The sequence below is a fragment of the Lemur catta genome, chromosome 8 (genome assembly GCF_020740605.2).
Source record: "Lemur catta isolate mLemCat1 chromosome 8, mLemCat1.pri, whole genome shotgun sequence".
Lineage (NCBI taxonomy): Eukaryota > Metazoa > Chordata > Mammalia > Primates > Lemuridae > Lemur > Lemur catta.
Window position 1 is genome coordinate 75829336 of NC_059135.1, and position 13192 is coordinate 75842527.

The following is a 13192-nucleotide window of genomic DNA, read 5'->3' on the forward strand; positions in this document are numbered from 1 at the left end:
TGAATTAGCCTTCCAAAAGTGAAACACATTAAAAAAATATTATAAACAGACCACATACTTCTTTGATGAGATTAAAAATTAAAGCTTTTCCTCAGATTGTTAATGACAACAAAAATAATTTCTTTGGGTGTTTTCAGATTAGATTGGTACTTGAAGTCAATACAAATTCAAAGCTCCTTGATTTCCTAAATGTAAATGATGTGTTAATAGGCGTTTCTTACAGCGTATATGATCTAAAGCTTTATCTTATGAGGACTGTATGCAAAATGAAAAAAATAAAATAAAAAATACATAATATGAAACCCAGAGTTACTTTATTTTAAATATGCTGTTGTTAGCACTTTCAAATGCAAAGGGGACATTAAAACACACACATATACCCACAAGCTTAATGTTTTCATTTTACCTCTTCCCGTTTTATTCTTTTAATAGCAATGCTACAAAGAGGAACTTTAGATAATTCTTACCAGCAAAGTCCAGTCTTGCAACACAGTTAACTACCCCCGAGCTTCTATTTAAGGTTACCTGGCATAGTTAGCTCCGCCAGATGTAGTTTTGCTATTGGATAATTTGATTTGCTGACAATGTGCGCTGCCTTAAAATAGGAAGTGCCTAGGTGACTAGTGTCCAAATCACACATATTCTTTTGGTTAAAATGAAATGTGAGTCTGAATTTAGCCTTTAATTACATTTCCTTCCTTACCTCCAACAAACAAATTTTTATAACCTCCTCAATTGAAAAAAAAGTCATATTTTGTGAATTACTACTTTGGAAGCAGCCCAAGACCAAAAGTTATTTAGAAAATTTTCTATTATTTGTATTAATCAGAGATGTACATCCTCTGTATTTTTAATGGCTTTATCAAATGGCTAATGCCTAACTTGGAGACCTGCTTGGCCACAGGATTCTGGGCCTTTATCTAAACTATTAACTGGTAAATTGAAATTACTCTTGTAAGACCCTAATGCAGAATAAAACAAGCCATTGTATGTGCAAAGTAATATTAGAGAGCTTCTGCAATATCTCGGGCACTTGGACTGGCTCAAAAAGCATCTTAATTTCAGGGATAAGAAAATACCCAGATCATGTCAAAATTAAACTAACCACAGGGAAGGAAGAAGGCTTCATGTCAAAAGAGAAATAAAATAGAATTGCTTAGGAGAAACATTAAAACTAAGCATTCCTTAAAATTATCTCCCCTAATAAGATAAGATGTGTCTGTCATTTTTTTCATTTTAGCTTTAGCCCCGTGAAGACTGCATTGTTCCATCAGGATTGTTCTGTCAAATGAAAAACCTGTTCACATTTTACCACGTGCTTAAACAAGCAAGACTAAGTATTAAATCTGAGGGCTCTGTACTTTAAGAAACATTTTTACAAGTGGAAAGTTATTCAGCTTAGATAGTTCATTCATTTTCCAGAGCCTTTTAAACCTGCATAATATATTGAATGTCAAAAAGCTATAAAATCTCTTTAACTATTGATATCTATTTGTAGATGGCAATATAAATCCTGCCATAAATTCAAATAAGTAAATGACTTTATCTAAACAGATTTGGAGCATCGGTCTACTGTTGTAGGGCTATAGCCTTCTTGTTTACTATGTACCAATGAGCTTAAAGTGTGTTGGTTTTTTATTTTTTTGGCCATGTTTTTTAAATGATTGCCATAGAAAATCAGTATTGAATGCTTTATAACAAATTTTTTTTTAACAATAATGTAATATAAATAACATAAATGGATATGTTATATATTAATACTATGTATATGTACTCTATATATGGATGACTACAGTTATAGAGATACTTTAATATCAGCTGGAAGAAAAAAAGCTAATGTCATGCTGGACTTTCCACAAATAAAGTCTTATATTAGTTAAGATATTGTCAGTTGCTCAAACAAATCCAAAAGTTTATGTTTTACTGATGTAAAGTAAAAATTCAATGTTTCTGATTTGGGGCAGTTATTTCCCTAGCAATACTTCAGGAACATCTTCTTTGTTCATCTTGTCATCTTACCTCATTTTCAATAGATGGCTTCCAATATCACGATAATAGTCTCTGCTCTGTGGGAGAGGAAACATGAGTGTGGTCTGGAAGAGACTTGCATTACCATTCCCCACATACCATTGGCTAGAAATCGGTCACCTGGTCACCACACACCAGAAGGGAAGCATAATATCTAGTCTAGTTCTATACCCAGGAAAGGAGGCAATAGGTTTTATGACCTGATGGAAAGTCTTTGCTACAGTTCTGTTTTACATGCTCTTAGAGTTGCATAACACATTTATCTTCTTTAGAGTCTTTTCTAGATGATCACTTTATTCATCAAACACATTCATGACTATGTCTCCATCCCAACCATCATTGCTTTTGTGCGTGCCCTCTTTCCATGGCTTCTGAGCATTACAATTACTCCTAGCTAATAGACCTGCATCCTGTCTTCTGCCATTTCTAATTCATGCTCTACATAAGGGTTTACATTTTAAAACACAAATATTATAATGTTCTTTCCTATTTCAGCAGCTCTCAATTGCCCATGAGGTAAAGGCTCGAATTATTACCTTGGCACTGGATGTCCATCATGATCTACCTATTTTGAACTTTTCCATATTCATCTTCTACCAATCCCTCTATTTCATTTCAATTACATCAAACTACTTAAATGTCTATGAACAGGCTGATACTCACCTATGTCCAGGCATATGTATATTTACTTATTCTATGTAAAGCCTTTTCCTTTTTGTTCCATATGGAGAAATTCTATTCATCTTTAAGACTCAACTAATGTCTTAAATTTTAGAGAAAACTTTTTGACTTTTTCAAAAAAATCTGGTGTTTCTCTCCTTATATGTAAGTTAAAGATTCCTCTATTTCTAGCACTTACACATACCTGCAATTATTAGCTCCTTCTTTTATCTCATCCCTAGGAGCAGAAGATTCTAAATCTTATGGATGATGTGCTATTCTCCATCAATTCAAAGCATCTAGCTTAGAATTTGTCATATACAAAGCTAAAAAATGAATAGACTCCAATCTTTACCTTAAGTGGGCTGAATTATTTTGAATAAATGAATTAATTATATAATGAAAGTACAATGAGGTAGGATTTTGTATGAATGTAAAAACATATTGTCATGTAGGAATTCAAATATAAATTCCATAGTTCAGTATTTAAGCTGCTTGGTCAAGCAGTACCATGCCAAAGAAGTTCTATCAGCCAGGTCAATCTAATCTTAAGCTATTTTACAGACAACCCCTATCATTCTCCATCACATACTGTCACTTACAAAGAGTTTCTGTCAATCAATAGCCATACCTTCTTCCAGACTCAAAATTTTCAAAGGACATTCTCCAGTTAAACCTGCCCTTGCTTTTCATTCTTATTTCGATTTTCGTTAAAACTAAGCTTTAGGCCGGGTGCGGTGGCTCACGCCTGTAATCCTAGCCCTCTGGGAGGCCGAGGCGGGTGGATCGCTCAAGGTCAGGAGTTCGAGACCAGCCTGAGCAAGACCCCGTCTCTACTAAAAATAGAAATAAATTATCTGGACAACTAAAAAAATATATATAGAAAAAATTAGCCGGGCATGGTGGCACGTGCCTGTGGTCCCAGATACTCAGGAGGCTGAGGCGGTAGGATCGCTTAAGCCGAGGAGTTTGAGGTTACTGTGAGCTAGGCTGACGCCACGGCACTCACTCTAGCCTGGGCAACAAGGTGAGACTCTGTCTCAAAAAAAAAAACAAAAACAACAACTAAGCTTTAATGTTCAATCTGTATTATCCTCAATTCCAGTAGAGTGATGAAAGTGAGAGGACTACCTCTTCCCACCCCCATAGGTACCAGCAGCTTTTTCTCACAAGCCTCTACAAATAAATATACAATTTACTCTTGAAAAATATGGGTTTGAACTACATTGGGTCACCTAAGTGCATGTTTTCTTCCACCTCTGCCACCCCTGAGACAGCAAGACCAGCCCTTCTTCTACCTCCTTCTCTCCAGTTTACTCAACATGAAGACAATATAAGGATAAAGACCTTTATGATGATCCATTTCCACATAATAAATAGTAAATATATTTCCTCTTTTTATTATTTTTCTTAATATATTTTCTCTTCTCTAGCTTCCTTTATTGTAAGAATATAATATGTAATATAATACATACAACGTACAAAATAAGTGTTAGCCAACTGTGAATGTTTTCAGTAAGACATCTAGTCAACAGTAGGCTTTAAGAAGTTAAGTTTTAGAGGAGACAAAAATTACAAACAGGTTTCAACTGCACAGAGTGTCAGGATCCCTTACAACCAATTGTTCAAGGGTCAACTGCACGATCTAATTTAAAAAATAAACAAAAGCATTTTGCTTACTATGTCAGTAACTTTATAGCAAATCTCTTGTTCTTAGGTATCATCAAAATCACCATCCAAAACAATTGTACAGAATAGAAATTTAGGGACCATTGCAGCACAATTCAAAGTCATTATTAACTATTTGAAAGACTGGATCTTATTTTGTATCCTCCAAAAAGCTTGGTGCAATGTAATATAAGCAGTGAGCAACCAATAATAATAACTTATTGAATGATTTGGTGAACAATTATATCATGTGTCATGATACCAGACATTGTCATGATTTAAATTGACCGTGGTTACAATATCAACTGATAAATTTGAAAGATTCAATAAGAGGGGAAATAAGTAAAACAAATCTTGAAAATTAATTGACTTGTGTAACACAAGGAAAAAGTTTTGCTTATATGAACACATTTTAACCATTTGTGTTTGATTAGAGCTTCTCAGATTTACTCACCATGTGACATTTGGCAACGCCTAAGACATTTTTGCTTGTCACAACTTGAAGGGACTTCTAGTGAGTAGAGGCCAGAAATACTTTTAAATAACACACAATACACAGAGGGTTAGTCCCACACAAAAAAAGAATTATTGGTTCCAAAATGTCAATCATGCCAAAGTTGAGAAATTCTGGTTAAAATCAAGAACTTACACTTGATTTTAAATACATTATTTTTTAAATTTGTTTCTGGTATTTCTCTGTCTTTAATGTTTATATTACCTGCTTCTACTCATGTAAGCAGTAAACTTAAAAACCTTAAGTTTTTTGATGAGCACAAAATGACTCCAAAGAACCATGACTATGATATCTAGTATATCACTTACATACTCAAGTTGGAAACAAGTCAGTTTTAGTTTATCAAGTGGACAATAATGGAGACTTTCCCCAAAGCATCTCTAGCAGTTTGAGGAGGAGTTTTGCAAGTTGTCTACTTAGGAGAAAAGAAGCTATTGGTTTGTTTGCCAATCACGAGGTAATAGAAACAAAACAATAATTTTATTAGCTTAAAGCTTTATATTGGCTCTTACAATCTGGACTACTAAGAGCTATTTATAAATTTTCCCTCTAGCACTTGTCATACCTAAATCAAGAGGTCATCTTTGACACTCCTCACCTGCTCAAACAGAAAATCCAACCAGGCAACAAATGCTAAGATTTCTACCTTATAGATCTAATGCTAAGATTTCTACCTTATAAAACCTCTACAATATGGTTCTTCCACATAATTTCCACCAGCTCTGCCTTTGTTCAATCTCTCAGCACATTCTCCTGACCATTCTCTTTTTGCCTTTAGATGCAACATCATCTCCACCACTGTTCCATAATCCATTACCTTCTTGTGTTACCTTAGTGACTTTTCTAACCCGCAAAACTCATTGTTTATCTCTCTGTACTTGTTGCTGTTTGATCTCCACTACAGGTAATGGTTGAATATTTTTTTACATACAGGCTTAGAAACATAAATCTAGACGCTTGTGTATTGATATATGCTTCCTGCTTCTGGTGGGATTAACTCATGGGCTGGATCTAAGTCTGAAAGTTGGAATTTTTATTTTGAAAGTTCTCCATAGGGTAAAGTACAAGCTTCTGAATACATAAACCATTTATGATTAGGTATCGTAGTCCCCAACTCCCAGGCCGCAGACCAGTACCGGCTGGACCTGTTAGGAACAGGCTGCAGCACCCCCTGAGCTCCGTGTGCACCCCGGCCCAGCAATTGGTGGAAAAATTATCTCCCATGAAACTTAGAACTGGGCTGCACAGCAGGAGGTGAGCAGTGGGTTAGTGGCGGGCAAGGGAGCAAAGCTTCATATGTATTTACAGCCTCCACATCACTCGCAGCACCAACTGAGCTCCGTCCCCGCCCCCATCCATGGAAAAATTGTCTTCCATGAAACAGGTCCCTGGTGCCAAGAAGGCTGGGGACCACTGATGAAGTAACTGTGTTATTCTCCAGTATCCTACTCAGCCTTTCCCTTACACTTGCCTTTTGCTGCTGTTATGTCAGTTAATGCATGTCCCCTAGAGTGGCATTTTGTCATGCCTTCTTATATGCATCCTTTCTACCTAGAATGTCCTTTCTGTATCTCATTTACCTTATGAACTTCTAAATGAAGAATTCATCTAGAACATAGAATTACCATATGACTGAGCAATTCCAATGCTAGGTATATACCCCAAAAAGTAAAAAACAGGTACTCAAATAAATACTGGTACACCAATGCTCAAAGCACTGCTGTTCACCACAGCCAGAATGTTGAAGCAACCCAAATGTGTATCAGTGGATGAATGGATTAACAAAGTGTGGTATTAATATATTCATACAGTGGGATATTATTAAGCTATAAAAAGCAATAAAGTACTGATACCTGGTACAATATGGATGAACCACAAAAACATTGTGCTAACTGAAAGAAGTCAGAAACAAAAGGTCACATTTGTATGTTTCCATTTATATAAAAATATCCAGAATTAGTAAATCCATAGAGACAGAAAGCAGAGTAGTGGTTACAAGGGGCTAGTGGTAACGGCTGGATGGGAAGTGTCAGTTTAATTGATACCAAGTTTCCTTTGGGGACAGTGAAAATGCTTTGGAACTAGATAGTGGTAACTATTACAACACACTGTGAATGTACTAAATTCCACTATAAATTTAAATGGTGAATTTTATGTTATATGAATTTCACTGTAATTAAAAAAAAAAAAGGAATTAGTTTAGTTAGGTCAGCCTTCATGTGGAACATGAAACCATTACTGACCTTAACTATTTGAAATGCCCTTTCTCTTGGCTCCAAGAAAAACCACGTAGTCCCTGTCATTCAAGAGAACATACATGTTATACTCTAATTGTATTTGTGTCTGTCATCCAACCCCAGACAAATTGCAAATTTGGTTCTTGTGTCCCTTACCTTTGTCTTCTTACATTTTATGTGTTTGAGGTTATACACTAAAAACTAAGTAATAGTCTTTCTAACTTGAGATAATGATAGATCTCAATCTGTTTTCTGAATGAATATTATTTATTTAATCATATTTAATTAATATATTTAAAACTTGTTATTTTTGTAGATATGTGATATATCAGTAGATTTTTAAATGTATATTAATTTCTATTTTTGAGTACAGATGGTGGATATATTTGACATGGTTATCCAAAAACACAATGAAGAGGTTAATTAAACCTACACATTGGTGGAGTATTTATTGGGTTCCCAGAATTGAGCCATCCACTTTACATAGATTATCTATTGACATATTTACCTTCTTCCCTTTGCTAGTGATTCCTTCACATAATTCAGATTCCTGCTCAAATGTCAACCTCAGAGAGGCCTTTTCTAAAATTCTTATCTGAAAGAGCCCCTGACACCATCATGAAACATTCCATTTTTGGATCACTTTTCCTACATGAATTTGTGTTATTTACTTGTTTAGTTATTAAATATGATCTGAATCTTCTGCTAGCATGTCAACTACCTGATGACAGGACTTTGGCTTTTTCTTCAAAAGATGACTCTCTAAAACACTCATTTTTAAAATTCTCATTGTTATGTCAGTGGATAAAAATCTGACTTAGGTTAGAGTCAGGGGACAGAATTAGGTGAATTGACTAAACAAAATAATAACAAGAAGAAGAACTGTGTTCATCAACTTTAGCTAAGCTAGTATTTCCTCAATACCCTGGTCTCATTCATTTTTCTTTGTTGTCATATAATGGAGATAAAGATAACACTGTACCATTAGTTACTGGCAGGATCAAATGAGATAATATATGTATAGAGCTTAGAATCCATAGTAAGTAAGGGATTTTCATCTCCCTTATTTAGATTCACTTTAATGGAGTTCACCTTAAATGAGTTTACATTGGCTATATAGATAATCTCCTTGGTCTCTGTAAATTCTGAAATTGGTACTTGAAATAGATTTGAGTGAATGCTTCAGTACATGAAGAGTTAAATTTCTGCCTCCCTTCCTCATTGATTCAGTCAGTCAGCCAATCTAAAAGTACTTATTCAATGCCTACTTTGATAGGTGCTGGCTTTTAAGAGTGAACAACAGAATACACAGTTCCTACTTTTCAATTAATCATATTCATAACAAGTCTATAGCTATTAACTTTTCAAAGTCAAAATAGGTAAGCAAGCACTCAATTTTCCCCAAGAATAATGTATTAGCATTTATTTCCTTTATTGGGTTATTGTATTATCTTAAGGAACTTTGCAAACATCTGGAAATGATCTGGGTTATAAATTACTACTGGCACTTAATACTTATGGCCTGAAATATTGTAATCTTCAGCTCCATTAACAAAGAATTGTCAAGTATAGCATGCAACTAGCAACCTCATTCCCATTCCCTGTGAGAAACACTGGAAGAAAGTTTGCTATTTGTCAATAACACTAAGTTAAACAGGGTGGCTAACAGCTTCCAAATTCGAGGTCAACTACATAGTCATGAAGTTGCAACCATTCACTCTACCTTGTCCATAATTTTCCAATTTATGTGACCATGCGTCTCCTGATTTGCATTACAATATCTCTGCTGGAAAAGGAGCTTCATCTTGAACTCAAATTTTTCTGTTAGTGATCTTAGCATCTTTGTATTTGTTAACCATTACTGTTACAAACCATTCCAAAATTTAGTGACATAAAACAACATATATTTGTTTCATTTATGATTTAATCAGTCTATAGTTTAGGCTGGGATTAATTGGTCAGTTGTTCTGGTCTCTACTGAATTCCTTAGTCATGTTTGACCAGTGGCTCTATTTCTGGAGTTAGTTGACTCTTGGTCAGGCACCTCGGCTTTTCTCCATTTACTTCTCATTGTGGAGCAGACTATCCTAGGCTTGTTTATATCACATTGGTAGAGGTTCCAGAGAGAGGGTGGAAATGTCCATTCTATTAGCCAAAAAAAGTCACTGGTCAACACAGATTCGAGGGTGGAAACAACAAACTCTACTTGTTTGATGAAGAAAAGCTATAAAGTCATTTTATAAAAGGTGTGAATACAGAGCAAGGTGAAGAATTGGGGACATGTTTGTAATTGATCTATCATAATTTTGTTTAGCTCTTCTGAACCCCATATAAGAATGTTCGTCCTTTCTTTGCACTCCTAGTCACTAGCACAAATCAGGCAGAATCATTATTCAGTTTAACAATTGCTTGGAGACCTAGACAGACATATCTTACATTAAAATTGGATTGCCTTCAATATCGGTATTGACTAAGCTGAAAATTTTTGTTTTTTGGGAATAGGTAAGCCTGAATCGTTTATACCCCATCAGAGAGTGGTCAAAAGACCAGGTAGGTTTTGTGTCCCTGGGTTCTTCCATTTCCATTTTCCTTTCTTTGTCAGCCTCTTGTCTGGAAAGGCTTATAGTTTAACTCATTCAGGTTATTACAAGCAAAATTATGTTCAAGTCATTAAGAAAATAATAAGAATGATGCAATAAGATTGATGAAAATGCCTTGAAATTTCAAGGTTAATGATATTAAATTGCAGTGGTAAAGATTTCAATTAGACACTTGGAAGTACTTCCTGATTATTATAGTTTGAGATATTGGCAAGGGATTTAAAGGAAGGCAATACTCTCTCTAGAGATTTACAAAAAATAGTAGACCACTTTATTGGTGGAATGCCTGTAATGAAATGTTGCCAAGATATATTGGATTATATCAGATGAACACTTGACGACCTGTAGTTCAGAGAGAGAAAAGAAATTTGCCACTTACAATATTTCTACATTGAGTAGGGAGACTGTATTTAACATAAATTATACCATAGAACAAACAATTTCTGTCATTATTCCTGCTCCAATGGGAGATATGGAGCATCTTTAATTGTACATTCTGGACCACATTTATTAAGAGAGCTTCCTGACACCTTTATGGGAATAGTTCAAATAATCACCCCAGTTTATCCAGGTGGAGAAATTTCAGCTAAAACTTAGATCAAACTTTTTTGGCTTACAATATGTCAGCTGTTGGGTGAGGCTAAATCCTAAATTCCCCAACCCTTTTTTCTAAACATACTTGTTTACTTGGCAACCCAAGAGCTTCCTTTTCTTTGCTCTGTCCCTTGTCCCAAATCTCCCCCCTTTTCCTGCTGAGAATTGCAATGAACTCACTTAGAAAAATAAATGCAAAACTCAAGGAATGCTGTACTATAATCCAGTGGTCCAAACTGAATGACCGAGGAAATATGACTTCATTATTGTAAGTAACGGAGAGAAGAATTACCTGTGGAATTTCTATATTTCCTACTCATGAGAACATGTAAGTTTATGAAGGGTTAAAATAACATAAACTGTTTTTATTTTTAATGTTTTTTAATAGAAAATTAAACAGAGAAAAAGTAGGCACAATATATCTAGCATCCAGCTTTAATAATTATCAATTGAAGACCACCTTCTTTCCCTCATGTTCTTTTGAAGCAAATCATAGTCATCATATCATTTTATTTTTTATCAGCAATGGCAAATGTTAATTATAATATGGGAAAAATCAGCATGGTTGTGCCAGAACCAACAGACTTCCCATTGCCAGTTAAAATTGAAAGTTGAATTTTCAGCTGCATTTTTGGTACCTGCAAAGCACTCTGAACACAACATTCTGTCATTCTTTGAAATAGCAAATGGAAGTCATTTACACCAGATGAGCGACAGGCTGGGGAATTGGCATACCTACAGCACAGGATACACTGCACCACGCACCTATTTCAAGGGAATGAAGAGTGGGTGGCCGGAAGACAGAAACTCTTTTCCCCATTTAACCTGTAATTTGACAACATCTGTGAAGAATTATCCCCAGCATTGGCATCGTAATTGTTGTATCTACCATCAATCACCCTGGGAGGAGAGATTACTTGAAATAGATGTTAACGGCATTATGGTTTAACAACATGAAGGCAAAAAATGAGAGGAATGAGATCTGTAAGACAGTGTCCAAATTTGTCAAGGGCCTTGAGAGACACTGCATTGTTTAGTACAAAAAATGAGTATGGTATTTGCTTATATAAGAAAAACTTATGTTCTAGAAACTATCTTCTATTCTGTATTCTAGGTGTTAAAAATTAAAGTACTTCTAAACATTTATATGATGGAGATTCCATGGTTTATAGATTTTCTTGCACTATTGCTTCAATAGGAAGGACAATATCAACATGAATATTTTATATTGAAATTGAAAAAGGAATGCAACCTCTTCCAGATGAATATTATTTATAAAATTATATACTCACATTCTTCTAGGAACCTGAACTCTCAACAAGCTTGAAAACACAGAGCCAAATCAAATTGAGCAGCTAAGGGCTAGGTGGTCTTTATTTACCTGAACCTAATATATTGAAAAAGTATTTACTGGCTTATTGGACTATTGATTTTTAGCCAATTACTTCTTCAAGACTGGTGGGCTAGATTTACAATTTAAAGAATATTGTGTTTGTTAGTGACCAAAAAAAAAATCTCTTCTCCTCATTTTCTTCACTGTCTTCTAAGACATAATAGTGTCCTGGTTTTTCTCCTGCCTCTCAGCCTGACTCTTTTTCAGTTCTGTTTCTTGTTCATCTGCATCCCCAGAATTCCTTAATGTAGTAATGTCCCCAAACTTACATGCCAGCTTCTGCCTCTCTCTTGATCTCCAGGCTCATGTATTCACCTGCTGATATTTCACCACCACGTGGATATCTACAGGTGATCTCAAGGTAACGTGCCCAACCTAAGCTCCTGGTCTTCTCTAAAGGCCAAACTTTTTCCTTCCATAGTCTTCCTGATCTCAGGAAATGACATCACCACCCCTTGAGTTACTGTAGCCAAAAGATTTGGAGTTATCCCTGACTCTTTTTCACTCACACTCTATAGAATATTCTGGCAGCTCTCCCTTCAGAATACATCTAAAATCTGACAATTTTTCACATATTCTACAGCTACTATCGTATTTCCCCCATTATCTCTCGCCTGAATTATTGCACTAGACTTCAAACTGATCTTCATACTTCTGCCCTTGCCTTCCTATTTTATTCTCAGCACAGCAATAAGACTGATCTTTTTATAACAAAAATCATATTGTGTCACTCCTCTGTTCAAAATGGCTTCTAAGATAAAAGCCGAAGTCCTTACAATGGCTTAAAAGAAAATACAGTTTGAAAGGTTCTGGCCCTATTACCTCTTTCACCTGCCTCCTGCTATGCTCCATGCTCTCATGCATCTCTCTGCTCTCCACTCTTTGCTGTTCTTGAACACACACCAAAGGTTTTTTGCACTTGCTGTCCTCTTTTCCTGGGACACTCTTCCTCTTTACATCTGCATGGATTACTCTCTCACCTCCTTCAGATCTGTACAGAAATGGTACACTCTTTGCGTAACCGTCCTCACTACCTAAAATTTCATCATGTCAATCCTCACTATGTCTCTTCTCTACTTTATTTTCTTGTTATAGAACCCATCACCATACAATCCTGTTTTATACTCATTTATCTTATTTTTGATCTGTTTCTCTTTATTTTGCCATAACTTGTCTTATTTTACAGCTACATGGTTGACAAGGGCCTAGAGAATTTGGTTAGAAAAGATTAAAAGTGGATTATTATGTGGTTTTCCATAGTTAAAATAGTGGACACTATTACTTCATTACTTTTTTGAAAAATGATCAAGAGAAAAGAGAACGGTTAGGTCCTCAAGGACACGCAACATATAATCTTACACTTATATGTAGCTTGCTATATATAAATGGAAGTTGATGAATATGGACAGGGATAATCCTTTCTTTCTTTCTCCTATTTACCTCACTCTATCTATTGGGATGTATTTTCATGACTAATGCCTTTGGTGGACCAATAGCC